This window comes from Macaca thibetana, chromosome 19 (genome assembly GCF_024542745.1).
Source record: "Macaca thibetana thibetana isolate TM-01 chromosome 19, ASM2454274v1, whole genome shotgun sequence".
Taxonomy (NCBI): Eukaryota; Metazoa; Chordata; class Mammalia; order Primates; family Cercopithecidae; genus Macaca; species Macaca thibetana.
In genome coordinates, this window is record NC_065596.1 from 5,064,621 (window position 1) to 5,092,343 (window position 27,723).

Consider the following 27,723-nt stretch of genomic DNA (forward strand, 5'->3'; position numbering starts at 1 on the left):
CCCGAGTAGGAGAAAGCCCCTTTCGGGCTCACCAGGTCACAGTGTCCTTCTCTCCTTGATCCCGGTAAGTTTCCCCACGTTTATGAGATTAATTACGACTCCTGGCCCACTAATCTCACTATAAACTCCACTGAGCAGGGATTCCTAGCAGTGTCAGAGGCACAGTATGCACTCTGATATTTGTTGAATAAATCAATCTAGAAATTACTACTTGCAATGCCAGAAATTCAGAGAATAAATGATGCAAAACAAGTCAGAGGAGCTACTGAAGAGCTGAAAATTAGAGCATTTAAAATACGTTTCCTCATTAAAAACATACACACATGCAAAATACAGAGACACTAAAAAGTTTTCTAAAAAAAACCATTGCTAATCCTAATGTGTAGACCTTTATTGACATTTTGGTACAAATCCTTCCAGGATTTTTTCCTACTGAAAGTAGCATTTATTTCTCCCTCACTATCAAAATATAAGATTATAGGATTTGCCAAATGATACTGCATTAATAGAGATGACTTGACATTTTAAAAAATGATGTCATCTGAGTGGAAACAACAAAGCATCCGCCAGGCGCGGTGGCTCACGTCTGTAATCCCATCACTTTGGGAGGCTGAGGTGGGTGGATTACGAGGTCAGGAGTTCGAGACCAGCCTGGCCAGCATGGTGAAATCCCATCTCTACTAAAAATACAAAAATTAGCAGGGCATGGTGGCGCACACCGGTAGTCCCAACTACTCAGGAGGCTTGAGGCAGGAGAATTGCTTGAACCCGAGAGGTGGAAGTTACAGTGAGCCGAGATCACGCCTCTCCAGACTGGGTGACAGAGTGAGACTCTGTCTCAAAATAAACAAATAAACAAACAAAAAACACACTGCATCCAAATCACTAAATCACAAGTCTTCCCATTCTCTACAGCCCTTCCAAGATGAGAAGCAATCTTCATAAAAACCGGCTTCAGAATTTTAGGAGACAAATTAGAAATGAAAGATGAAGAAGAGGAGAGAGTAAGTGAAGACAGAGGATACAGAAAATCCCTTGCAAATTTCCCACACTCTATTAACTGTTTCCTCTAGAAAAGGGCCAACTTTTCTGAGTCCAAAGCTGAAGAAGAGAATGCAAAATAACAACTAACTCTGTGGTTCAGCTCCTTAAAATCCAGCTGGTAACGCTGCTCCACGAGAACAAAGCAGGGCTAGCATGGTGTCCCCATGTCACCAGATTATCCCCTACCTCCACGAACAGAGGTGCCCTGGAGCCTGGACAAGAAAATGGCCTTGTGTTTTAGAAGCGCCAGAGAAACGCTCAGTGGGGTTCGCAAACTGCAGCATTTGTGGGCTCTAGAGCACCAAGTACGGGCTGCCTGGCTCGGCCGCTCTACTAAGAGGCCTTGAGCAAGCCGCCTGGCCTCCAGAAGCCCCAAATTCCTCACCTGTAAAGCGCAGATAATACTCCCCTACTCCCGAAGGGATTGTTATGAGCACTGAATATGTCTGTGCAGGGGAAGCTTAGCACACAGTAGGCACTCAAACCCGAGGGTTAGTATGAGCTATCAGCCCTCCACAGCTTGTGGTCAGGTCTGACAAACTTCTGCTTAGCATATGTTAACAAACTGGTGCCAGCAAACATTATTTCATGTAATCTAGTTTAAAAGAAAACTTGTAAAGATTACCCGAAAACTAAGTAAGTCAACAGGACTACAGTCCGATACTGTAGTCCAACCCGCACAGAGGGCTGTCTGTCTCTGTTTCTGTGCTGCCACAGCCAGGAGGTGTCACTGTGTGAATGGGCACACAGAACCAGAGATGTTACCAGCACTATGTACTCCAAGAAAACTGAAAGAAGTAAACCGGTAGGAAGAGAGAAAATTAAAGGCACAAGTGACTCACTCGGACTTTGATCCAAAGAATCCAAAGCTCTTTAGATAAGGATGAACTATACACCCAAAGACGTGAAGTCAGACCTACAAAATTTTGCCCTGTGCAAAATTCTCAGGGCAAAAACACGCACCTAAGGGTTGTCAATCACTTCCTAAGGGAGGGGTCACCATTCATTTCTGGGTCTCAGTGTGCGCACACTCCAAGTGTCCGTCAGGCTCTCAGCCTGGGCCCTGCCCATAAGCCTTTCCTTGTTGAAGTGATCAATTCCGATTCTTGGCAATAATCCTTTTAAAAGGCCAGCTGCCGCTGTCTAGTCACTGATGCCGACCCACTCCAGGTGGGAAAAAAGAAATCAATGGAGCCACCGCCCAGATGGGGAGGCAAATTTAAAGTGTCGGGCCTTGAGAAAGGCCGGAGAACAGAGAGGGGGAAGGGTCCCGCGGCTCCCGGGGGTCAGGCAGGAAGGGCGCGAGCTGGGGGAGGGCCGGCCCTCCAGGCGTGGGCGCGCGGGGACTCTTATTCTGACACGGGATCGGCCGCCGCCGCCGCCGCCGCGGGGTTCAGCGTCGCTGCCCAGCCCGCCCCGGGACCCCCGCCCTTGAGCGGGACCCCCGCCCCGCGCGCCCACGTGCCGTCTTCCCGCCGCCTCCACCCGTCCCGACCGCTCCGAAGAGGCACCCCGCGGCCCAGCCCTTCCCCCGACCCCGCAGGAAGCGCAGGACGGAAGCGGGGCGACGCCGCGACTTTCCGGGACCCCCGCCCCGCCCGGCCCCCACGTGCCCGGGCCGCCTCGGGGCGAGGAACTTTCCAGGGCAGCGCAAGAAGACACTCCCAGAATACAAGGAGTAGAACTCGGCTCGCTCTCACTTTTCCACGCTCAAGCGGGGGTCCCTCACAGCCCCCCGAGGCCCCGACCCTGCGCCGCCCGCGCCGCTCCAGTCTCAGCCGCGCATCCCCGGCCCCCGCCCCCCGCCAAGTTTGGTCCAGAACTTACCGGGCCGCGGGTCGGCCGGGCCCTAGGGCAGCGCGCAGGTTAGTGGGGCTGCGGGTCCGGGGTCGCCCGCGGGGCCGGGCGGCGGAGGGGCCGGGGGCGCCGGACCGCGCGCGCTCGTTCCGCCTGTGGGGCCGCCCGGGCCCGCGGCGCTCGCTCCGCCGGTCCGCCCGCCCGCCCGCGCCGCCGGCCAGATAATGCGCCCCTCGGCCGCACACATGGAGCCCGGCGCCGGCGTCACCGCCCGGGACATGCGCACCAGGTCAGCGCGCCCGGCCCGCGGCCCCCAAAACACCGGGGAGCTCTTAAAGGCGACGCCGCCCGCCCGCGCCCGGCTGGGCGGGGCCCGGCGACCGAGGGGCGGGGCCTGACGAGAAGGGAGGAGCTCGGAGGCGGGGCTCCGGGCGTAGAAGGCGGGCCCCCGAGTTAGGGGGCGGGGCCTGCCGGTACCGCCCCGGAAGCACCGCCCCTCTCCGGCGCGCTCCCACGCGACACCTCGCTGGGCGCGCTGGTTTCCCACGCGGGCTCCGGCTGGCTCCCTCCCCGCCGAGTCCCAGCGCCTTCCGCAGGCCGAGGGGTCGTGGCCAACTCACCGGCGGCTGAGCCGGGCGGGCCGCACCCAAGGCTGACTCACGACGCGCTCACCGCTGACCTCGCGCCAGCTGAGCTGGGCGACCTCAAGCAACTCAGGGTTGCCTCTGAAACGCGGGTTAGAATGTCACTCCCGCGGGGTCGTCACGCGGAAGCTGTTTGGGAACTTCGGCCCCGGTGTCTGTGGGGAGGGCGGGTGTGGGTCGGCTGAACGATCACTTCTCCAGCGCAGTGAACAGAGTTCTACAAAGAAAGCTCCAGACCCACGCACCTCAAGACACTTGGGGACGACTGCTCTCCCTCTCTAGTTACCTCCCAATCTGCCCTCGTGCCTCTGGGAGGTGAAACCCCCTCAAGAAAGCAAATCTGCACCCTTTCCTCTCCAGTGACGAGGAGGAAACACAGGAGACAGAATGAAAGCCTGAAAGAGAATGGACTTTGGAGATGTTAAACTACATAAAGCGGAATACAATTTCAATAGGGAAAATATCAAGTTCATGGAAAATCTACTACCACAAGAAGGCTCTCAGCCGGGCGCGGTGGCTCAAGCCTGTAATCCCAGCACTTTGGGAGGCTGAGACGGGCGGATCACGAGGTCAGGAGATCGAGACCATCCTGGCTAACACGGTGAAACCCCGTCTCTACTAAAAAAATACAAAAAAATAGCCGGGCGAGGTGGCGGGCGCCTGTAGTCCCAGCTACTCGGGAGGCTGAGGCAGGAGAATGGCAGGAACCCGGAAGGCGGAGCTTGCAGTGAGCTGAGATCCGGCCACTGCACTCCAGCCTGGGCGACAGAGCGAGACTCCGTCTCAAAAAAAAAAAAAAAAAAGAAGGCTCTCAATGCCAAAATCAGGTTCTGAGGAATCCCCAAAACCGCCTCTTTTCATAGTGTTTTAAAACAATTCCTGATGAGACACCTAGACCACTCCTGAAGAGTGGTGGTGACATGCTTTATCGCATACCCTAATACATCTATATGTACAACTGAAACAAAAGTTTCACCAAACATAAATTTACCACATGCAATGTACTGTTTTTTTTTTTGTTCTTTTTTTTTAAGACGGAGTCTTGCTCTGTCGCCAGGCTGGAGTAGTGTAGTGGCACTATCTCGGCTCACTGCAACCTCCACCTCCCAGGTTCAAGGATTCCCCTGCCTCAGCCTCCCTAGTAGCGAGATTTACAGGCGCGTTCCATCAGGCCCGGCAAATTTTTTTGTATTTTAGTAGAGACGGGGTTTCACCATGTTGGCCAGGATGGTCTCCATCTCCTGGCCTCGTGAGATCCGTCAGCATCGGCCTCCCAAAGTGCTGGGATTACAGGCGTGAGCCACTGCGCCCAGCCTGTACTATTATTTTCTTTCTTTTTTTTTTTTTTTTTGAGACGGAGTCTTGCTCTGTTGCCCAGGCTGGAGTGCAGTGGCTGGATCTCAGCTCACTGCAAGCTCTGCCTCCTGGGTTTATGCCATTCTCCTGCCTCAGCCTCCCGAGTAGCTGGGAGTACAGGCACCCGCCACCTCGCCCAGGGCTAGTTTTTTATATTTTTTAGTAGAGACGGGGTTTCACTGTGTTAGCCAGGATGGTCTCAATCTCCTGACCTCATGATCCACCTGTCTCAGCCTCCCAAAGTGCTGGGATTACAGGCTTGAGCCACCGCGCCTGGCCTGTACTGTTATTTTCTATTCTACTTCATTTGAAAAGAAAATCAATGTAATGCCCAACAATGACTGGGTCTCAACTGCAAACCTGAAAAACGCTTCATGTAGAAGTTTTATAAATTGTTTTTCTAAAAAGAAAACAAAATTGTTTTTCTCCTGTATGTCCCCTTAAACAGAGAGTCAAAAAAGCTCCTTTGTAATCCTATGTTCAGTTCTACATACAATTGTCAACTTTTTGTAGTTGATTCCACCCTGCCACCTCCCACCCCCACACACACACACCGCCCTGCCCCCCAAAATCTTCCCACTACTTAATGCAACATCTGGCACAACCTCCCCTAGGCCAAAAGAGAATTTAACCTAAAAATGATACAAAATACAAACTGTTGACTCCCAATCACTTTCCCTGACCCAGTTATGTCACTAATTTGCTTTGCTTTGCTACAAAGAAATTCAAATGTTCAAATTCAGAAACCAAACAAACAAAAGTCTTATTCTCAAACAGGTGACTAGGTATAGGAATTCAGAGAGCTCCCTGATCCCAAGTGCAAGGATAGTTTAGGGCAAATATCCAGGTTTTTCACCCTAACATGGTGGCTGTATATTTTGGGAACTCCTTCATGCTACGATGATTAATCAGATGATATTAAAGCAATACAAGCAAACTATTACCTCACTGCCCCTCACCTGGGTCTTGATTAATGTCAATTTAATTAACTACAAACAGAGCAAAGTGTGGTCAGGTGGGAGACCTGAGACTTGAGACAGATATACAGATTCCAGAGTTTGAGCTGGCAAGCCCTGTGTGAGTCACCAAGGTGACAACCACCTTTTTTTTTTTTTTTTTTTTAAGAGAGAGGCATCAACTGCAACATATTAACGACACACCCCTGTGGACTGAGGGGTGCACTGGTGACAGGGCCTGCTCTAGAGGGCAGTACCAACTTCTCAGCCAGGGAAGTCAGATGGGGGGTATGAGGGGTGCAGGGTATGTAGGTGGGGTGAAATAGCTACAGGGCTACAGCGTTTATTTCTGTCATAGGAAGAGAGGGCCAGGCGGGTAGATGGCAAGTGACAGTGAATCCAGATCTGCTTGGGGTCCCATAGGCTCAGGTTGGGTGAATGCTGAGGCTGTTTGGATTAAAGACCTTTTAGCCTCAGTGCCCAGTGCTGGACTAAACAGCAAATAGTTCAGCCGGGTGATTATGAAATATGATGCAATTGCCTTCAGATGCCATACTAAAGCTGAAGAAACTAATTAAGAAACAACTAGGGCTAGAACCATGTTTTCTAAAAGTTTTCTCCTTGCTCTGAAAACAAGATAGTCAATACTTAGTGCTGGCAGGACACAGTGGCTCACATCTGTAATCCCAGAACTTTGGGAGGCCGAGGCATGTGGATCACCTGAGGTCAGGAGTTCGAGACCAGCCTAGTCAACACGGTGAAACCCTGTCTCTACTAAAAATACAAAAATTAGCCAGGCGTGGTGATGTGCGTCTGTAATCCCAGCTACTCAGGAGACTGAGGCAGGAGAATCACTGAACACAAGAGGCAGAGGTTGCAGTGAGCCAAGATCGCGCTACTGCACTCCAGCCTGGGTGACAGAGCCAGACTCCGTCTCAAAAAAAAAAAAAAAAAAAAAAAAAAAAAAAAAAAAAAACCTTAGCGATAGCAGTTGTTAATAGTGTATTTTTTTTTTTTTTTTTTTTTTTTTTTTTTTTTAATGAGACAGAGTCTCACTCTGTCACCAGGCTGGAGTGCAGTGGTGCGATCTTGGCTCACTGCAACCTCCAACTCCCAGGTTCAAGAAATTCTCCTGCCTCAGCCTCCCGAGTAGCTGGGACTACAGGCATGCGCCACCATGCCCAGCTAATTTTTTTGTATTTTTAGTAGAGATAGGGTTTCACCATGTTGGCCAGGATGGTCTCAATCTCCTGACCTTGTGATCCGCCTGCCTCAGCCTCCCAAAGTGCTGGGATTACAGGCGTGAGCTACCGCACCCGGCCCAATACTGCACTTTCAAAACACCTGTTATTTAGTTAAAATTTTCTTCCAGGCCGGGTACAGTGGCTCACACCTGTAATCCCAGCACTTTGCGAAGCCAAGGTGAGAGGATTGCTTAAAGCCAGGAGTTTGAAACCAGCTGGGTCAACATGGTGAGACCCCCATCTCCATAAAAAAGAAAAAATTAGCCCAGCATGGTGGCACATGCCTGTAGCCCCTGATACTCAGGAGGCTGGGGCAGAAGGATCACTCAAGTCCAGGAGTTTTAGCCTGCAGTGAGCCATGATTGTGCCACTGTACTCTAGCCTAGGTGACAGAGTGAGACCCTATCTCAAAACAACAAAAAAAAATTTCCAAATTCATTTTAAACATTATTGTCTTTCATAGACCAAACCCCACTAATAATAGCTAGGCCTCCTTCTACCTTAACTACAACAAAAATAGACTAATGATCTTTCAAGTGTACTCTTAAACTTCTAAACACCACCTGAGCCTGTCTCTATACAACCGAGGGACTGAGGAAAAGAAATTGGGGCCAAATTCCATGTTCACGTCTGCTTTTATGGCAGAAATTGGCCAAAGGCTCCAAACTAGTATGGAACTACCGAAAAAGAGTAGCATCACCTACTGAATGTTCAAGGTACTGTACTTTTTCTTTTTTTTTTTTTTTTTTTTTTTTTTTTTTTTGAGACGGAGTCTCACTCTGTCGCCCAGGCTGGAGTGCAGTGGCGCGATCTCGGCTCACTGCAAGCTCCGCCTCCCGGGTTCACGCCATTCTCCTGCCTCAGCCTCCCAAGTAGCTGGGACTACAGGCGCCCACATCCGCGCCCGGCTAATTTTTTGTATTTTTAGTAGAGACGGGGTTTCACCGTGGTCTCGATCTCCTGACCTTGTGATCCGCCCGCCTCGGCCTCCCAAAGTGCTGGGATTACAGGCGTGAGCCACCGCGCCCGGCCGGTACTTTTTCAATCAGAAAATTTATTCGAAGTTCTTGGTGGACAACATACAAGATGACTTATGTGATAAATGCTGATCGACAACTGAGAGATCACTCCTCCCAAGGGTTTTGCAGCCCAAGACGCCAGAAGCTGACAGGCTGGTGCCACTGAAAGACACAAAATGATTTCAATGCAGAAAATGTATTCATAAGAAAGACTGAAGAATTAGCCAAGCACGGTGGCTCACACCTGTAATCTCAGCACTTTGGGAGGCCAAGGAGGGTGGATCACGAGGTCAGGAGATCGAGACCATCCTGGCTAACACTGTGAAACCCTGTCTCTACTAAAAATACAAAAAATTAGCTGTGCATGGTGGCATGCGCCTGTAATCCCAGCTACTCGGGAGGCTGAGGCAGGAGAATCGCTTAAACCCGGGAGGCAGAGGTTGCAGTGAGCCAAGAACATGCCACTGCACTCCAGCCTGTGCAACAGAGGGAGACTCTGTCTCAAAAAAAAAAAAAAAAAAACACGCCAAGTTTTTTTCTTTTAATCACCTTTATGAAAAATGAGCACTGACTACTTTTTTTTTTTTTTGAGACAGAGTCTCACTCTGTTGCCCCAGGCTGGAGTGCAATGGCGTCATCTTGGCTCACTCCAACCTCCACCTCCTAGCGTCAAGCGATTCTTGTGCCGCAGCCTCTGGACTAGCTGACACGACAGGCGTGTGCTACCACACCAGCTAATTTTTGTATTTTTAGAAGAGACAGGGTTTCGCCATGTTGGCCAGGCTGGTCTTGAACTCCCAGCCTCAAGCAATCCTCTGCCTCCCAAAGTGCTGGGATTATAGGCAGGAGCCACCACACCCAGCCCTGCTTTTGTACTTTGCATTCTTAGTACTCTAAAGTTTAAAACTATAAGTTTAGGGACAATATAACAACAATCTCTAAGGCAGGATCATTTTAAAGTTTCTTATTTCACCCCAAATACATGTTTACATGGTGAGATTACAATGAAATTGACTGGGAAAGGAAAGGAAAAGAAAAGATTAATTATTAAGTGATTTTGATTTTCTTAATACTTTGATACTCTTGATTCTTCAGGGAGGGACCAGAAAATAGCTATAGGGACTCTTACAGTGATGCTTTATGAAAAACACAATACTTCCAATGCATCACCACTGCTACAAGAGTCATCTTTGCATTCACAACATTCTCACACTAGATCAGGAGTTCGTGGGACATGGGTCAGCAGCCCCCATTGTCCCCATCACCATCGTTTATGCTGAAAAGCTCCCTGAAACACAGCTCTCTAGGGATGGTCCACTTTGTCAACTGTGTTTGTTTTGAATGTCGTCTCTAACCACAATTCGTTACGCTCAGTGTTTCTGCAGCACAGGGTTCAGGCTCCATCTGCAGTTAGGCTCTGTCCAGAGGGAGTCTCTGTGTGGCCCTGGCACTGTCCTGCTCCAGGGTTCTGAGCACAAATGCTCCCCTAAAGGGTTAAGCACAAACTGCTCAGAAGTGCTGTCGTGAACCGGAAGTGTATCTCCCACTCTGTCTTCATCTGCCATGTGTCACTAGTTGGCAAGGAATATCTCTTTTGTGTCTACATATGGTTTAAAAACATTCCCACCTAATTTGGATCAATTTTAAGGCTTGAATTATCAGGAAGTAAACTGTTTTCTATGAATTAAAGATTAAAAAAAAAAAAATTCAGAAAAATACCAGGAAAAACAAAAAGGCTATATGACAGCCTTGAGTCTAGAGATCAGCCTATTCAAACCCCCCAAGCAGGGAAAGAGTATTGTTAGTCACATGATCAGTCTAATAAATATCCTTAGTTGGACATGCAGAAAAACGTATTTTTAAAACTTGGCATCTATTTCACACCCTACTCCCCATTTGTTAATTGGCAGATCTGCCAATTTAGGAAAACATTCCTCCCCAATGTTTTCCTAACAGGATGCATACACCCCAAACCCCCCATTTATAGTGAAATGCCCGTAATTTATTTAAAAAAAAAAAACACAGGTGGAATGCCTTTCTACTTTGTTTTCTCTTTCACAGCTTGATAATAACAACCATGCCCTCTTACATGCCCATGTAATCAGGTCTCTATCTAACCAATTCCTGTTTTGGGAAGACTAAGATATTTATTTCAAATTTAGGTCAAAAAGTTAACCTTGAATAGAGACAATTTGAGAAGTTAAAGATAAAGGCTAAAGTTTGAAAATGCAGTGAAAGTTTAGAAATTGGCTGGGCGAGGTGGCTCACACCTGTAATCTCAACACTTTGGGAGACCCAGGCGGGCGGAACACTTGAGCCCAGGAGTTCCAGACCAGCCTGGGCAACATGGCAAAACCCCATCCCTGCAAAAACGAATGCAAAATTTAGCAGGCTTGAGCTCGGGAGGTCGAGGCTGTAGTGAGCTGTGTCACTACCGCTGCTGCACTCCAGCGTGGGTGACCAAATGAGACCCTGTCTCAAAAAAAAAAAAAAAAAAAAGTAGGTTTTTGTTTGTTTTTTTGAGATGGAGCCTCACTCTGTCATCCAGGCTGGAATGCAGTGGCATGATCTCAGCTCACTGCAACCTCCACCTCCCAGGTTCAAGCAATTCTCATGCCTGAGCCTCCCAAGTAGCTGGGATTACAGGCATCAGGCATGCACCACCATGCCTGGCTAATTTTTGCTTTTTTTTTTTGAAACGGAGTCTCACTCTGTTGCCCAGGCTGGAGGGCAGTGGCGTGATCTCAGCTCACTGCAACCCCTGATGCACAGGTTCAAGCAATTCTCCTGCCTCAGCCTCCCAAGTAGCTGGGATTACAGGCACCCGCCATCGCGCCCAGCTAATTTTTGTAGTTTTAGTAGAGACAGGGTTTCACCATCTTGGCCAGGCTGGTCTTAAACTCCTGACCTCGTTATCCACCTGCCTCGGCCTCCCAAAGTGCTGGGATTACAGGCGTGAGCCACCATGCCCGGCCTAATTTTTGTATTTTAATAGAGACGGGGTTTCACCATGTTGGTGAACTCCTGACCTCAGGTCATCCGCCCACCTTGGCCTCCCACAATGTTGGGATTACAGGCGTGAGCCGCCACACCCAGCCGAAAGTTAGTTTAAATTGTTCTAGGCTGGGCAGTGTCTCATGCCTGTAATCCCAGCACTTAGGGAGGCCAAGGTGGGAGGAGTCCTTGAGCCCAGAAGTTCGAGACCAGCCTGGGCAGCACAGTGAGACACTGTCTCTAAGACAAAGTTAAAAAATAACATTAGCTGGCCGGGAGTGGTAGCTCACGCCTGTAATCCCAGCACTTTGGGAGGCCGAGGCTGGCAGATCACCTGAGGTCAGGAGTTGGAGACCAGTCTGGCCAATATGAAACCCCATCTCTACTAAAAATGCAAAAATTAGCTGGGCGTGGTAGCACATGCCTGTAATCCCAGCTACTCAGGAGGCTGAGGCAGGGGAATTGCTTGAACCCAGGAAGTGGAGGTTGCGGTGACCCAAGATCACACTCCCACTCCAGCCTGGGCAGTTGCCCACTGCACTCCAACCTGGGCAACAAGAGACAGACTTCATCTCAAATAAATAAATAAATAAATAAATAAATAAATAAGGTAGGGTGTGGTGGGTCACGCCTGTAATCCCTGCAGTTTGGGAGGCATGAGGCAGGCAGATCACCTGAGGTTGGGAGTTCAAGACCAGACTGACCAACATGGAGAAACCCCATCTCTACTAAAAATACAAAATTAGCCAGGCATGGTGGTGGATGCCTGTAATCCCAGCTACTCAGGAGGCTGAGGCAGAAGAATCACTTGAACCTGGGAGGCAGAGGTTGTGGTGAGCCAAGATTGCGCCATTGCACTCCAGCCTGGGCAACAAGAGCAAAACTCTGCTTAACTAAATAAATAAATAAATAAAATTAGCCTGGCATGATAGCATGTGCCTGTAGTCCTAGTTATCTGGGTGCTGAGGCAAGGGGATGGCTTGGGCCTAAGAGTTCAAAGATGCAGTGATCATGCCAGTGTACTCCAGCCTGGGCAACAGAGCAAGACTCTGTCTCAAAAAAAACAAAAAACTGTTCTGAAGTATTAAGAATTCTAGACCGGCTTAAATGATAACAATTCTCAAAGGAAAAAGTCAGAAGCAGACCTGAAGTCTGTTTTCTTGAAGCTTCTTTGGAGGTTAATGTCTACATATACAGTATACCATTACAGAGTCTAGATGGCTGATTTCACTGGCCATCATTGCTTCCTGATTGAAAATGTTTACTGAAAGCTCAATTTAAGGCCCGGCGCAGAGGCTCACACCTGTAATCTCAACACTTTGGGAGGCTAAGGCAGGCGGATCGCCTGAGGTCGGGAGTTCAAGACCAGCCTGACCAACATGCAGAAACCCCATCTCTACTAAAAATACAAAATTAGCCTCATTACACATTACTCATTCTCCTGCTGAGGCAGGAGAATCACTTGAACCCAGAAGGCGGAGGTTGCAGTGAGCTGAGATCGCGCCATTGCACTCCAGCCTGGGCAACAAGAGTGAAACTCCGTCTCCAAAAAAACAAAAGTTCAATTTAAATACTATTTTGAGTTTAATCTTGGATCCTACTATAGCACATTTTAACTTTCTACCTTTGGAAGAAATTTTGGACTTTTCTTGCCAAAGTGATCAGTTCAAACTCTGACTTTTAGAACAGCATAACCTCCTCAGGTCAAGGGAACTCACTTGGCTGTTTTCACCTCCAGGTCCCTGCCTGTGCCCATGCTATGCCTCTTCTCAGAATGCCTAGTGACTTAAGAAACCTAACAGCCGGGGACAGTGGCTCACGCTTGTAATCCCACACTTTGGGAAGCTGAGGCGGGTGGATTATGAGGTCAGGAATTCGAGACCAGCCTGGCCAACATGGTAAAACCTCGTCTCTACCAAAAATACAAAAATCAGCCCTGCATGGTGGCCTGTAATCCCAGCTACTCGGGAGGCTGACGCAGAAGAATGGCTTGAAGCCATGAGGCGGAGGTTGTAGTGAGCTGAGACCGCGCCACTGCACTCCAGCCTGGGTGACAGAGCGAGACTATCAAAAAAAAAAAAGAAGAAGAAGAAGAAGAAAAAGAAAGAAAAAAAGAAAGGAAAGAAAGAAAAGAAAGAAAGAAACCTAACAAATAGGTTGCGCACAGTGGCTCATGCCTGAAATCCCAGCACTTTGAGAGGCCGAGGAAGGCAGATCGCCTGAGCTCAAGGTTTGAGCCTTTTTCCCAATTACCCCATCACATTTCCTGAGGCACTGCAAGTCCATATGGAGAGTACAGTAAGGTGAGGCTGTGGGGGTTAAAGCTACAATGAACTAAGGGATCTCACTGGGAAAAATCAACCACTCCAGGAACTTCCAGATCACTGGCCTTCAGACATGCCCAGCCTATTGGCCCAGTGTCAACTGGTTTGTTCTTGGGCAGTATTAACACCCACAGATTGTTGTCCAAAGTCAGGTGCCAACCTCAAGAGAAACAGTCACTCTAAATATGATTCTTTATTTATTTATTTTTTTTTTTTTTTGAGACGGAGTCTCGCTCTGTCGCCCAGGCTGGAGTGCAGTGGCACGATCTCAGCTCACTACAACCTCCGCCTCCCGGGTTCAAGCGATTCTCCTGCCTCAGCCTCCCTAGTAACTGGGATTACAGGCGCCCACCACCACGCCCACCTAATTTTTTGTACTTTTAGTCGAGACAGGGTTTCACTATGTTGGCCGGGCTGGTCTCAAACTCCTGACCTCAGGTGATCCACCCACTTCAGCCTCCCAAACTGCTGGGTTTACAGGCATGAGCCACCGTGCCTGGCTCCTAAATATGATTCTTTAACAACTACCTTTATTAGGCATCTACAACAGTCTGGCCGTTTGCTGTATGCTTACAAACAAACCAGCCCACAAATGAGGATTTGAGTTTAATTTTGAGGAAACTGAGGCTCAGAAAGAGTAGGCCATTTGAAGTTAGGCTATTTTTCTAAGGTCACATGCCAGCAAGTGGTAGGATCAGGATCAAGCCCAAAGTTTTTTGGCTATAAAGTTTCTATGGCATAGGGCCTCCCACAGTACTTTTATAAAGCAAAAAGCTGTAAGTAACTACAAACCATTCTTCCAAAGCACACTCTTCCTGAAGGACCTATCTACTGTCAGCTTCTTTAAGTTCCATACACATCTCCAGGCAGCTCTTGGTGCAGAAGAGTTCCCGAGGGGAACACTGTGATAATATAACAAGAAACCATCTTTTTTGCCACCCTGCCAGATAAACCTCTGAGTCTGTGGGTGTATTAGTTGAGACCCCAAAACTGGCAAGTACAGGTCCACTGGTGGCTCCCAGCTCTGACAAAACGGCTTACTAAGGAAAAAGGGGGAACTTGAACCTGTTTTCTTTCTTTTTTTTTTTTTTTTTTTTTTTTTGAGACGGAGTCTCACGCTGTTGCCCAGGCTGGAGTGCAGTGGCGCGATCTCGGCTCACTGCAAGCTCCGCCTCCCGGGTTCCCGCCATTCTCCTGCCTCAGCCTCCTGAGTAGCTGGGACTACAGGCGCCCGCCACCGCGCCCGGCTAATTTTTTTTTTGTATTTTTAGTAGAGACGGGGTTTCACTGTGGTCTCGATCTCCTGACCTTGTGATCCGCCCGCCTCGGCCTCCCAAAGTGCTGGGATTACAGGCTTGAGCCACCGCGCCCGGCCTTTTTTTTTTTTTTTGAGACAGAATCTCGCTCTGTCGCTCAGGCTGGAGTGCAGTGGCATGATCTCAGCTCACTGCAAACTCCGCCTCCTGGGTTCAAGTGATTCTCCTGCCTCAGCCTCCAGAGTACCTGGCATTACAGGCGTGTACCACCACACCCAGGTAGTTTTTACATTTTTAGTAGAGACGGGGTTTTGCCATGTTGGCCAGGCAGGTCTCAAACTCCTGGGCTCAAATGATCCGCCTGCCTCGGCCTCCCAAAGTGCTAGAATTACAGGTGTGAGCCACCACGCCTGGCCTTGAACATATTTTCTGTGCTCAACTTGGAGCCCAAGAACTCTGCCTGTAAGAAGGGAGAACAGGAAGTCAGGAGGGAGCAAGCATCCACTTCCCAAGGGCAGCAGAGCCCAGAGGTGGGAGCCTGGTCACATGCACAGTTGCATTACTTTTCCACGCCCACTTCCGGCATGGGCCTGCCTCTCCACCTCCGGAGTCAGAACTTGGGTGGAAGGAAAAAAAAGACAACCAGAAACTCTCCTTCTAACAGCCTCCCTCTTGCCCTCAAGGCTGTGCCCAAAATGAATATCCCGCCTTGCTCTCCAATCCCACCTCTCGCAGATACACTTAGTTAAGAAAACCACCTGTCAAATCTAAGACTTCCAGCCTTGCCCAACATAAAAAAGTGTAAACAGCATCTTCCCAGTCCCAGTGTAAGAGGAAAGCCTAGGCCGGGAGCAGTGGCTCACGCCTGTAATCCCAGTACTTTGGGAGACCGAGGCAGGTGAATTTCCTTAGCTTAGGAGTTCGAGACCAGCCTGGGCAACATGATGAAACCCCATCTCTACTAAAATACAAAAAATTAGCCAAGCATGGCAGTGTGCCGCCTATAATACCAGCTACTCGGGAGGCTGAGACAGGAGAATCTCTTGAACCTGGGAGGCAGAGGTTTTAGTGGGCCAAGATCGCACCACTGCACTCCAGCCTGGACAACAGAGCGAGACTCCACCTCAAAAAAAAAAAAAAAAAAAAAAAAGAAGAGGAAAGCCTAAGCAGAGGGAAATCCATGCACCAAGAGTCTACTCCATCCTGGCTAACATGGTGAAACCCCGTCTCTACTAAAAATACAAAAAACTAGCTGGGTGTGGTGGCGGGCGCCTGTAGTCCCAGCTACTCGGAGGCTGAGGCAGGAGAATGGCGTAAACCTGGGAGGCGGAGCTTGCAGTGAGCCGAGATCGGGCCACTGCACTCCAGCCTGGGTGACACAGCGAGAATCCGTCTCAAAAAAAAAAAAAAAAAAAAAAAAAAGAGTCTACCAATACACAACAAAGCAGTCATCTACTGGAAATCTCATTATTCCTAAACCACCACCAACACCCAGGCAGCCCCAGCTTATCTGAATGTTTTTAAGATTTCAACAAGGGAAGAGCTTTCAGAGCAGTTTATCACTTTGTGTAATATGCATTGCCATGAAGAAATGCCCCAGGATTCCAAAAACACACCACCACTGACTTCAAGAAAGGCAAACTCAGCCAGGCATGGTGGCTCCCGCCTGTAATCCCAGCACTTTGGGAGGCCAAGGCGGGAGGATTGCTGGAGCTCAGGAGTTCCAGACCACCCTGGGCAACATGGTGAAACACCCATCTCTACTAAAATACAAAAAATTAGCCAGCCGTGGTGGCAGTTGCCTGTAACCCCAGCTACTAGGGAGGCTGAAGTAGGAGAATCACTTGAACCCAGGAGGTGGAGGTTGCAGTGAGCCGAGATCGAGCCACTGCATTCCAGCCTGGGCGACAGAGGAAGACTCTGTCTCAAAAAAAAAAAAAAAAAGAAAGAAAGAAAGAAAGACAAACCTGAAAATACCCCCTACCATGACCATTCTAGTTTCTCTCGTTTCTCCAAGATTACAATCACAGTGGTCATGAATCAACTATCGCCAACAATCAAGTAGGAAAATGCCATAATTTCTGTCTCCTTTTAGAGACAGGAAACAGGAGCCCAGTGAGGAAATTAAAGAGGTAGTGAGGTTTCACTTCTACACCTCCAAGAAACTCCACCTGAAGCTCCCAATGAGGGTAGCTGCAGCACTTAGGGATATTCTCAAGAAACCTCACAATATTCTTTCATTCATTTGCTTGTTTATTTGTCTGCAACTAAGATGTATGCTCCTGGAAGGCCAACTGTGTCAGTCCTGCTTACTGCCAGACCCCCCTCACCAAGCATGAAAACGTTTTATCTTAGGCATGAAAATGTTTGCTCCTGAATTATTTGTTGGCATAGGAAGTTATATGGGCCAAAAGATTTAACACTTTCTAATTTTTAATGTAATGTAAATTGCACTAGAAAACAAACACACACCATACCTTATGGCCACACAAGTAAAGCTCTTATTTGAGTGTTCACTTGTCCCTTATAAGTCAAAAAAAAAATTTTTTTTTTTGACACAGAATCTTACTCTGTCACTCAGGCTGGAGTGCAGTGGCCTGATCTCAGCTCACTGCAACCTCTGTCTCTCAGGTTCAAGCCATTCTTGTGCCTCAGCCTCCCGAGTAGCTGGGATTACAGGCCTGCGCCACCACGCCCAGCTAATTTTTGGATTTTTAGTAGACAGGCTTTCGCCATTTTGGCCAGGCTGGTCTCAAACTCCTGACCTCAAGTGATCCCCTGCCTCAGCCTCCCAAAGGGCTAGGGTTACAGGTGTGAGCCACTGCGCCTGGCCCCTTATAAGCCAATTTAAAAGAATAAACTTGGCCAGGCGCAGTGGCTCACGCCTATAACCCCAGCACTTTGGGAGGCTGAGGCAGGTGGATCACCTGAGGTCAGGAGTTCAAGACCAGCCTGGCCAACATGGTGAAACCCTGTCTCTACTAAAAACACAAAAATTAGCTGAGCACAGTGGTGCACGCTTGTAATCCCAGCTACTGGGGAGGCTGAGGCAGAAGAATGGCTTAAACCCAGGAGGTAGAGGTTGCAGTGAGCCAAGATCGTGCCACTGCACTCCAGCCTGGATGACAGAGCAAGATTCTGTCTCAATAAAAATAAAAAAATAAATAAAATTTAAAAAACTTAGCCAGGAGCAGTGGCTCATGCCTGTAATCCCAGCACTTTGGGAGGCTGAGGCAGGTGGATCACGAGGTCAGGAGTTCGAGACCAGCCTGGCCAAGATGGTGAAACCCCGTCTCTACTAAAAATACAAAAATTAGCCAGGCATGGTGGTGGGTGCCTGTAATGCCAGCTACTTGGGTGGCTGAGACAGAGAACTGCTTGAAGCCAGGAGGCAGAGATTGCAGTGAGCCAAGATCGCACCACTGCACTCAAGCCTGTGTGACAGAGTGAGACTCCGTCTGAAAAAAAAAAAAAACACAATAAACTTGGGCTGGGCACTGTGGCTCACACCTATAATCCCAACACTTTGGGAGGCCAAAGTGAGAGAATCACTCAAACTCAGGAGTTCAAGACCAGCCTGGGAAACATAGCAAGACCCGGTCTCTACAAAAAATACAAAATTAGCTGGGCATGGTGGTGCGTGCCTGTGGTCCCAGCTACTCAAGAGGCTGAGGTGGGAGGATCACTTGAGCCCGGAAGTCAAGGCTACAGTGAGCTGTGATTGCACCACTGCACTCCAGCCTGGGTGACAGAGCACAAGACTCTGTCTCAAAAAAAAAAAAAAAGAAAAAGAAAGAAAAGGAAAAACTCTTATTCAAAAGACACAACAGCATAAACAAAGGCAGTCAAGTTGCAGAGAGGATGAAGTCAAACTTAATACTAGAAATCAAAAATAACACCATCCATTCATTTGGATGGAATCACTTGACACGGTAGTTATTTCCCAATTCCAAAAGAGGTCAGTTTCTTTCTTATCATCAAGATCCCACAGGGATTTAATGCCCCCAGTGCTGTCTCCAACAGGAAGGAAACCCTGACTTCCCTAGCTATTTCAGTTCCATAAATCAACAGTTTTTACCGTCCAGAGTTAGAAGCTGGGCAGTGTTTGGACCCACATGCCTTTTAGACCTGCCCACCAACAGACGACCACATTACATTACATCTAATAAATGTACCTAGATCAATATCATTTCTAACTATCCAAGGTTTTTTATTGCTGTAAGGATCCTTCAAGTAAAAAAAATAAGTTTAAAAAACTTCCTGTTAGATAGAGACGTGGTGGTGGCGCCACCATCCACCAGAGTGAAGTCTGTGGCACATAAGAGACATAGCATAATTTTGAAGGGGAGAGTGATCCCTTTGAAGTTGTTTACCTTAGTTCTTATATTTTAAATATTATAAATTTTGCTCCTTTCCCATGTAATGGAATAAGTGTCCTTAAAAGAATTGAAAGAAATTTAAGATTGATGGATATTTATTTGCTTCAATACCAAAGTCAGTGTATGTCTGTACATGTGTGTATGAAAGAGAAAGAAAGAAGGAGAGAAGGAGGAAGAGAGAGAGTTTATTTCCAGGAAGAAAACAAACAAACAAAAAAAACCCAAAACCCTTTCTTCAAACGTAGGAGCAGCCCACCAGGGGCCTAGCTCAGATTTTCACCCATTATTTCCTCCTGGGTTTTAGCCGTCAGGGGCAGAATGCCATCTGTTCCCATACTAGTAAGTGAAGAAGGCTGGGCCTAATTTACCAGCCATGATTCTATGGCTTTCACTAATTGTTAAGAAAAAAATCCTCTAAAAAAAAATTTTTTTTTAATGTCCTGTCCACTCCCCTCTATTCCACTGCCCCCCCGACCCCTGCCCTAGCCTCTAAGCTGAGTTAGCATCTCCACAGCCCTCTGGGCCTTGGGAGCTTGAGGTGAATTCTGATCTCCTTGTGGGCACTAAGCCACACACTGGCCCTCTCAAAGTACTATTATTGTGTGGCGTCAAATGCCTTTGTACATCACTTTCCCAGTCTTTTGTCCCCAAATCTGATCTATTACAATGAAAGAACGGCTCTTCTTTCAAGGTTCTAAAGTGTAAGAACAGATCACTCACCAGGTAACTGCTGGACTCACTCACTCAAGCAGTCTCATCATATGCATATGATCCCTTAGGCATACATAGTTCATCTATTTTTTTCTTCCCACAATTCTTCAAGTTCATTATAATCTTCTTTCTTGCCTGTGGTCTAATTAGAGTAATACATCTCCCTACTTGCCCTTAATTCACAAATTACCCCATTTTACAGGGGGAGACGCCAAGGCCAAGAGAAACACAAACGCCCTGCCACACAGCAAATCCATCTCACATCTGGTATCAGAACACAGAAAACTCTTGCTAAGAGACTCAGTGGGGGAGTGGGTTTTCCAAGAGACATACCAAGTTTCTTTCTCTTCGGGCATTTTTAGCCTTGGCAGAATATCAAGCGCTTTCTGGTCTGGGAGTCCAGGCCAGGACCCTAATCTCATGAGCACAACAAGCAGCCTTTACTGCACACCAACCATGTGCCGGGAGCTGTGCTGTCCACCTCCAGTTTATTACCTCAGATTCATTCATTCATCCATCTAGGAAGCACCTCCCATCATCAGTAAGCACCTTGACACACATTCACAGCAATGTGTTCCCTCAAATATTTAATAACATGCCAATTTTGTGCCATCACTTGTCCAAGGTCACATAACTAAGAAGGGCAGCACCAGAATCTGAACTGGGTCCTTCTGACTTCAAAGTTGTCCATTTCCTTTTTAACATCCCATCTGCTGGTCCTATAGGTTTTATTAAAAATAATAGGTCAGTCGCAGTGGCTCACGCCTATAATCCCAACACCTTGGGAGGCTGAGGCGGGTGGATCACTTGAGCTCAGGAGTTCGAGACCAGCCTGGACAACATGGTGAGACCCCCGTCTCTACCAAAAATACAAAAATACAGCCGGGCGTGGTGGCATGCGCCTGTGGTCCCAGCTACTTCAGAGGCTGAGGTAGGAGGATCACGTGAGCCAGTGGGGCAGAGGTTGCAGTAAGCCGAGATCGCGCCACTGCACTCCAACCTGAGTAACAAAATGAGACCCTGTCTCAAAAACATAAAATAAAATAGTAAATACGTGCAGGCACTTCCCTACCCTCAGGCACTTCTCTACCCTCATCTCAGTCCCAAGCTCCCCACCATCTTTCCCTTCCCCTGAGGGCAGTGCCTACAGCTGACCAGGAAGAGGCAGGAGAAGAGCAACCAAGTCTGCAGCAGCCTCCTGCCTGGACTTGACTTAGCCCAGCAGCAGAGGGCCCAGGAAAGTCTCCAAGCACTTCTCCCCAGAAGAAAATAGCTCGAGTTGAAACTTGTGTCCACATGGTCCACCGACAGATTTAGAACTCAAATTATAGCCTCGGCAGGAGTCTTCACAAAGGACTCAAATTAAGCAAGACCCAGATGGAAACGAACAGGAGAGAGACTGCCCTCAGTCAAACTGTAAAGTGAACTGCAGTTCCAGTGGAGTCAGAGGGAAGAACTTGTTGAAATGCTAAAGCAAACACTAGTGCAGCCCATACTTCAGAACTCCACTTCAGTCAAACGCTCCCCACGTTTTTAGCTTGAGACTTGTGCGTGGACACGAAGTGGTTACAAGTTACTCAGGTTTCAAACCGAGTTCATTCCTGTCCTTTGGACCATCTCTCAATGCCAGCATTCATCTACTTGGGCTCCACAGAGCTCTGCGTTTGGCAAAGCAGATAAAATTAGCTACTGAACTTGGAATCCAGGGTGGGCCATTAAAAAAAGTACATGAGATGTGTAAATGCCACGTAAAAAGTTCCTTTTGGGCCAGGCCAAAACCACCTAAAACTTACAGAAATCCTGTCCCTTGCCTCCCTTCCCCTGTTTCTGGATCTAAGGTGACCCATTTCCTGCTTCTTGCTCTGTCTTTCAAACCAAAGTGGCCTATGAACTAGGGATCCTATCTGACCGAGGGTTGAATCAGGGGATCTCGGGAGAGAAAATGCAACAGGAAGAGATAAAGGAGAGTTTTCTTCTCCTTTCTATTTTGATTTTTTTCAGCGGGGGGAGGGAAAGTTAAGTTATAGTATGCACAGGGAGGACTGAGGGATGGGACAGGAAGTGGGTCACTCCCACAGCTTGACAGTGTGATAATGGGGATACAATGTTTCTCCCTTGTCCCATTTGTCGTCACAAAGGCGTGACAACACTGTGATGGCCCCACGACTGGAAAATTGAGTAACTAAGGTGGTCATCTAGTAGCAGCTCCTGCTCCCCCAAATCTAGCAGATCTTAGAGGCACATGAGGAAATCATGCTTTTTGCCTCTCTGTCCCCGACTTTCCCCTCCAGCCACAAAATCCTCCAGGCCCCTGGAAACCGAAATAAAAGTCCAGAGAATACCCCTAGAGTGGCAACAAAGACTGAAGAAGGGGTACATTTCTGCTCTCTTCCTCCACAGTTGGGGGAAGTGGGTGCCACAGACAGAAAGAGGAGAAGCTTCATATGAGTGCTCCAAGGATAAATAAAGAGTTTCTCCCTTAGAAAATCAGGAGGAAAGCCTCTAGTAAGAGGGAATACTCTCAGGCAAGTGGGAGGGAACCCCATGGAATTCAGACAGACCCCTCAGAGAAGTGAAGAGATCCAGTGTCTCCCATCAGGAGAAGGGATATCTTGGAAAAGGGGAGACACACTTCAGAGATGTGAGGAGTCTACAGGAGTGGGATATTTCAAGTTAAGGGGAGATACTGGGGACCCCTCAGAAAATTGCAGTATACATAGAGTATAGAAGAAATAGAAAAGTGCCGGGCGCGGTGGCTCACGCCTGTAATCCCAGCACTTTGGGAGGCCGAGGCGGGCGGATCACAAGGTCAGGAGATCGAGACCACGGTGAAACCCCGTCTCTACTAAAAATACAAAAAATTAGCCGGGCGCGGTTGTGGGCGCCTGTAGTCCCAGCTACTCGGGAGGCTGAGGCAGGAGAATGGCGTGAACCCGGGAGGCGGAGCTTGCAGTGAGCCGAGATCGCGCCACTGCACTCCAGCCTGGGCGACAGAGCGAGACTCCGTCTCAAAAAAATAAAAAAATAAAAATAAATAAAAAAAAGAAATAGAAAAGTAGGATACTGGTAAAGTAGGGTATACCTCAGATAACTAATGATCCGGTCAGATGGGCATTTCAAAGAAGTGGGGGACCCCCTCAGGAAAGTGAAGGCACTCATCAAAAAGTAGGGGGGCCAGGCGCGGTGGCTCACACCTGTAACCCCAACACTTTGGGAGGCCAAGGTGGGTGGATCGATCACCTGAGGTCAGGAGTTCGAGACCAGCCTGGCCAACATGATGAAATCCCCTCCCCACAAAAATACAAAAATTAGCCGGGCGTGGTGGTGGGTACCTATCGTCCCAGCTACTCGGGAGGCTGAGGCAGGAGAGTCGCTTGAACCCGGGAGGCAGAGGTTGCAGTAAGCCCAGGTGGTACCACTGCACTGCAGCCTAGGCGACAGAGTGAGATTTTCTGTCTCAAAAAAAATAAAATAAAGGGGGACAAGTCAGAAAAGCAGGACCACAGCTCAGAGAAGCAGGGGTGGGGAGCTTCCTACAGAGAGGTAGGGCTTCCTCCAAGAAGCTGGAATGTCTTCTTAAAAGAGGGGTCCCCCAGGGAAGAAGGGATTCCCCAGGAATCCACAAAAGGTGGGGGATCCCTCAGAGAAAGTATAGCTTAATAGAAGCAGGGGTCTCCTTAGAGGAGTGAGGATAGGGTCTTAGAGAGGCCAGGGCCCCTCAGAGAAAGGGGGGGACCCTCAGAGAGGCAGAGGGTCGCTCAGATGGGGATTCCCCTCAAAGAGGCAGGGGTCCCTCAGAGAAAGGGACTCCCCTCAGAGGCAGGGGTCCTCAGATAGGAGGGGGCCCCTCAAAGGGGTGGGTTCCTGAGAAAAGTAGAGGGACCCTCAGAGAAGAAGGGAGTCCCCTCAGATAAGCGGGAATCCTCAAAGAGTTGGGGATCCCCAAAGAAGGGAGTTAGTTCCTCTCAAAGGCAGGATTCCTTAGAGAGGTGGGGGTTCCCTCCGGCAGGGGTCCTCAGAGAGGCGGGGGAGCCCCTGATAAAGGGGACTCCCTTAGAGAAGCAGGGTTGCCTAGAGAGACAGGGCTCCCCTCGGAGAGACGGGGGTTCCCTAGAGATGAGGTCCCCTAGAGAGGCGGTGATCCTCTAGAGAGGCGGGGGTCCCCTAGAGACACGGGGTCCCCTAGAGAGGCGGGGATCCTCTAGAGAGGCGGGGAGCCTCTAGAGAGGCAAGGAGCCTCTAGAGAGGCAGGATTCCCCTAGAGAAGCGGGGTCCCCTGCCTGAAGAGATGGGGGTCCCCAAGAGAGGCGAGGGTCCCCTAAAGAGACGGGGTCTCCTAGAGAGGCGGGGGGCCCCAGAGCAGGAGGCTCCCCTGAGAGGGAGGTCCTGTGGAGAAGGGAGTCCGCTCGGCGAAGGTAGTGCGGGAGAAGCGGAAGCCCCAGAGAGCCCGGGGCACCGGAAGCCGGGGACCAGCCAGCGGCGCCTGCCCCTTACTCACCGAAGTTGCTCGGCGCCCTCGCCGACGGCGGCCGGGACACGGGACGGCCTCGGGCGGCGCAGTCCGGTCAGGTCCTGTGGCGTCCCGCGGAGGCGACTCCCTCAGGTGGCGCCCGCGGCGGCTGCGGCGGCGGCGGCAGCGGCGACAGGACAGACGACCGACCGACCGACTGCGCGGGCGGCGCGGGGCGCGCTCGGGCGGCGGGGGTGCGCGTGCGCGCGCCGGGGCGCTGACCCCGGGCGGGAGGAGCCGCCGCGCCGCGCTCAGAGCCGCCGCTCGGTCTCGCGGCTCAGACTCACACTGAAATTGCCCGCTTCACAGCCCGGCTTCCCCGGTTGCTAGGCAGATTTCGCCTCGCATACTTCCGGGTTGAGGCGCGTCTCTCCGAGTGAAGGCGCCACAAGCCAATGAGGTCCAGACAGGACTCTCAGGACCCGCACCCCATAGAAGGTGTGGCCAGCCTCATGACAGACAGCGCATGACGACCAATGAGCGCGCGGGCCGGCTGGTTCTCGGGATCGCGCCGCCGGCCGGGGCGGGTCCGAAGAGGCGGGACGGAATGACTGACAGGCATCCTGCCAATGGTAGATGGGAGCGGGCCGCAGAGCCACTGAAGGCCATGCAAGGGCGGGACTTAAACTTCGGGGCGGGAACCCCGCGAGGGGCGGGGCCTAGGGGGACGCGTTAATTCGTGGCCGGCTCGCTGGGACCCCGGAGGGCGGATCGCCTGGGCCACCCGGCGGCCGGCAACTGGCTGGGCAGGGGGTTCCCCGCAGTGCTCTGCAGGGGCGCCCCACCCATAATGCACCGGAGGCGGCCTGGGCCTGGCGGGCGTGGGGCGGCTACGCAGGGCTGCGGGCGGCGCCTCTGAGGAGCCCGGGCGCGTCGTGGCCTGGCAATGTTTCTAAGGGGCTCCGGTGGCCCCGCGCTCTTTCTGCCTCGTCTTGTGCTTCGACCCTCTCTATTCTGGAGAATCTTGGAGATTCTGAGAAGACTCTGCTTCGGGATTCTTTTCCCTGGCCCCCGTTCTGAGGAGGATCTTCGGGAATCTGCCCCGACCCCTCTTCTGAGAGAGTTTGGGGGGTTCCTTGCCCTGCCCGCTTTTCTGAGGACAATTGCCGGGATCACGATTATGTTGTAGATTCGGGCCCCTAGCTCTGTTCCCTAAGAAAACATGGGAGTTCGGGATCCCTTAGGAGCATTTGGGGAATCCAGGGTCCACCGCCTTTTCCGAGGAGTATTTGGGGCACATCCACTCCTTTTCTAAGTACTCTTGGGGGCCGCTCTCCCTGTTCCTCCTTTATCTGAGGAAAGTGGGGACTGGGCGCCCCCCTCCACCTTCGTTTCTGAAGATAACTTGGGGATTTTCTGCCTCCCCTGTCCTCTCACTCCACGAGGAATTTGAGACTTCAAGCACCCCGCCTCTCTCCAGAGAAGGATTGCAGCAGATGGGCGCCCCTCACCCCTTTACTAAGGAAATAAGGCCGGGCCCGGTGGCTCACGCCTGGAATCCCAGCACTTTGGAAGGTCAAGGCTGGAGGATCGATTGAGCCCAGGAGTTTCAGACCAGCCTGGGCAACGTGGCAAAACCCCGTCTCTACAAAAATTAAAATCCAAATTAAAAAATTAGCAGGGGTGGTGGCGCACACCTGTAGTCCCAGCTACTCCGGAGGCTGAGGTGGGAGGATCGCTTGAGCCAGGAGGTCGAGGCTGGGCAACAGAGCGAGACCCTGTCTCAAAAAAAAGAAAAAGGAAAGAAAGTTACCGGGCACGGTGGCTGACGCTTGTATCTCAGCACTTTGAGAAGCCAAGGTGGGCAGATCACCTGAGGTCATGAGTTCGAGACCAGCCTGGCTAAGATGGTGAAACCCTGTCTCTACTATAAATACAAAAATTAGCCGAGCGTGGTAGTGGGCGCCTGTAGTCACAGCTATTCGGGAGGCTGAGGTAGGAGAATCCCTTGAACCTGGGAGACAGAAATTGCAGTGAGCCAAGATCCGCCACTGCACTCCAGCCTGGATGACAGTGAGACTCCGTCTCAAAAAGAAAGAAAGAAAGAAAAAGAAAAGAAATGCCAGGGAGCTGTGCTCCATGTGCTTTTCTAAGCAGAATCTGAGTGTGGAAAGAAAGGTTCCCCTTTTCCCGAAACTTCGACTTTCTGACGCCTCCGCCCTAGGACATTGCAGGGAGTCAGACCTTTTCAGAAAAGCAACCCAGGCTGGGCGCGGTGTCTCACGCCTGTAATCCCAGCACTTTGGGAGGCTGAGTCAGGCGGATCACGAGGCCAAGAGATCGAGACCATCCTGGCTAACACAGTGAAACCCCATATCTACTAAAAATACAAAAAATTAGCCAGGTGTGGTGGCGGGCGCCGGTAGTCCCAGCTCCTGGGGAGGCTGAGACAGGAGAATGGCCTGAACTCGGGAGGCGGAGCTTGCAGTGAGCCGAGATCGCGCCACTGCACTCCAGCCTGGGTGACAGAGCCAGACTCCCTTTCAAAAACAAAAAGAAAGAAAAGCAACCCATTTTGCCCCCCTTTCCGTTTTTGTTTTTTGTTTTTGTTTTTTTGGGTTTTTTTCTTTGACACAGAGTCTCACTCTGTTGTGCAGTGGCACTATCTTGCAGTCTCCACCTCCCGGGTTCAAGCCATTCTCCTGCCTCAGCCTCCGGAGTAGCTGGGATTACAGGCACCCGCCACCACACCCAGCTAATTTTTGTATTTTTAGTAGAGATGGGGTTTCACCATGTTGGCCACGCTGGTCTCAAACTCCTGACCTCAAGTGATCCACCCGCCTTGGCCTCTCAAAGTGCTGAGATTACAGGTGTGAGCCACCGCACCCAGCCTCCCGTCTTTTTGAGGAGAATTTTTTCCATGCAGTTCTCCACTCTTTCCCAAGGAACACATTTGTGGCCCTTCCCAAATCTGGCCCGTTTGCCTCTTCAGCCCTGCAGTTTCCTTCTCTGCTAGGTAAGATTCTTCTAATAAGCGTTCCTGCTTCACAATCACCCCCAGATAAAATCAGTCAACCCAAACTCTTTTTTTTTTTTTTTTTTTTTTTTGAGACGGAGTCTCGCTCTGTCGCCCAGGCTGGAGTGCAGTGGCCAGATCTCAGCTCACTGCAAGCTCCGCCTCCCGGGTTCCCGCCATTCTCCTGCCTCAGCCTCCCGAGTAGCTGGGACCACAGGCGCCGCCACCTCGCCCGGCTAATTTTTTGTGTTTTTTTAGTAGAGACGGGGTTTCGCCGTGTTAGCCAGGATGGTCTCGATCTCCTGACCTTGTGATCCGCCCGTCTCGGCCTCCCAAAGTGCTGGGATTACAGGCTTGAGCCACCGCGCCCGGCCAACCCAAACTCTTGAAGAATCACCTCAGCCTGGGAAGTCAAGGCTGCAGTGAGCCATGATGGCACCACTGCACTCCAGCCTAGGTGACACAGAGACCCTGTCTTTAAAAAAAAAAAGTCACCTCAAACTCTGAGAAGCAAGAGTGTCGTATTTTTTTCC

General features: G+C 50.1%; 2 protein-coding genes across 10 annotated transcripts in view; one reads left to right on the forward strand and one right to left on the reverse strand.

Annotated features, from left to right (window-relative positions):
• The window catches only part of GATAD2A (GATA zinc finger domain containing 2A), a 120,708-nt gene extending 96,171 nt beyond the window's left edge, over positions 1–24,537 (reverse strand). For 4 of the 9 annotated variants that reach the window (XM_050769570.1, XM_050769567.1, XM_050769566.1 and 1 more), the window contains exon 1: positions 2,872–3,214. The gene's annotated coding sequence lies outside the window, so the exon portion shown is untranslated. Of the gene's footprint in view, positions 1–2,871; positions 3,215–24,222 lie in introns of those variants that run through there. The other 5 variants (XM_050769569.1, XM_050769563.1, XM_050769564.1 and 2 more) reach the window with 3 other exon arrangements.
• SUGP1 (SURP and G-patch domain containing 1) overlaps positions 1–27,723 on the forward strand; it is a 273,381-nt gene that overhangs the window by 134,521 nt on the left and 111,137 nt on the right. The gene's annotated exons all lie outside the window — the stretch shown is intronic.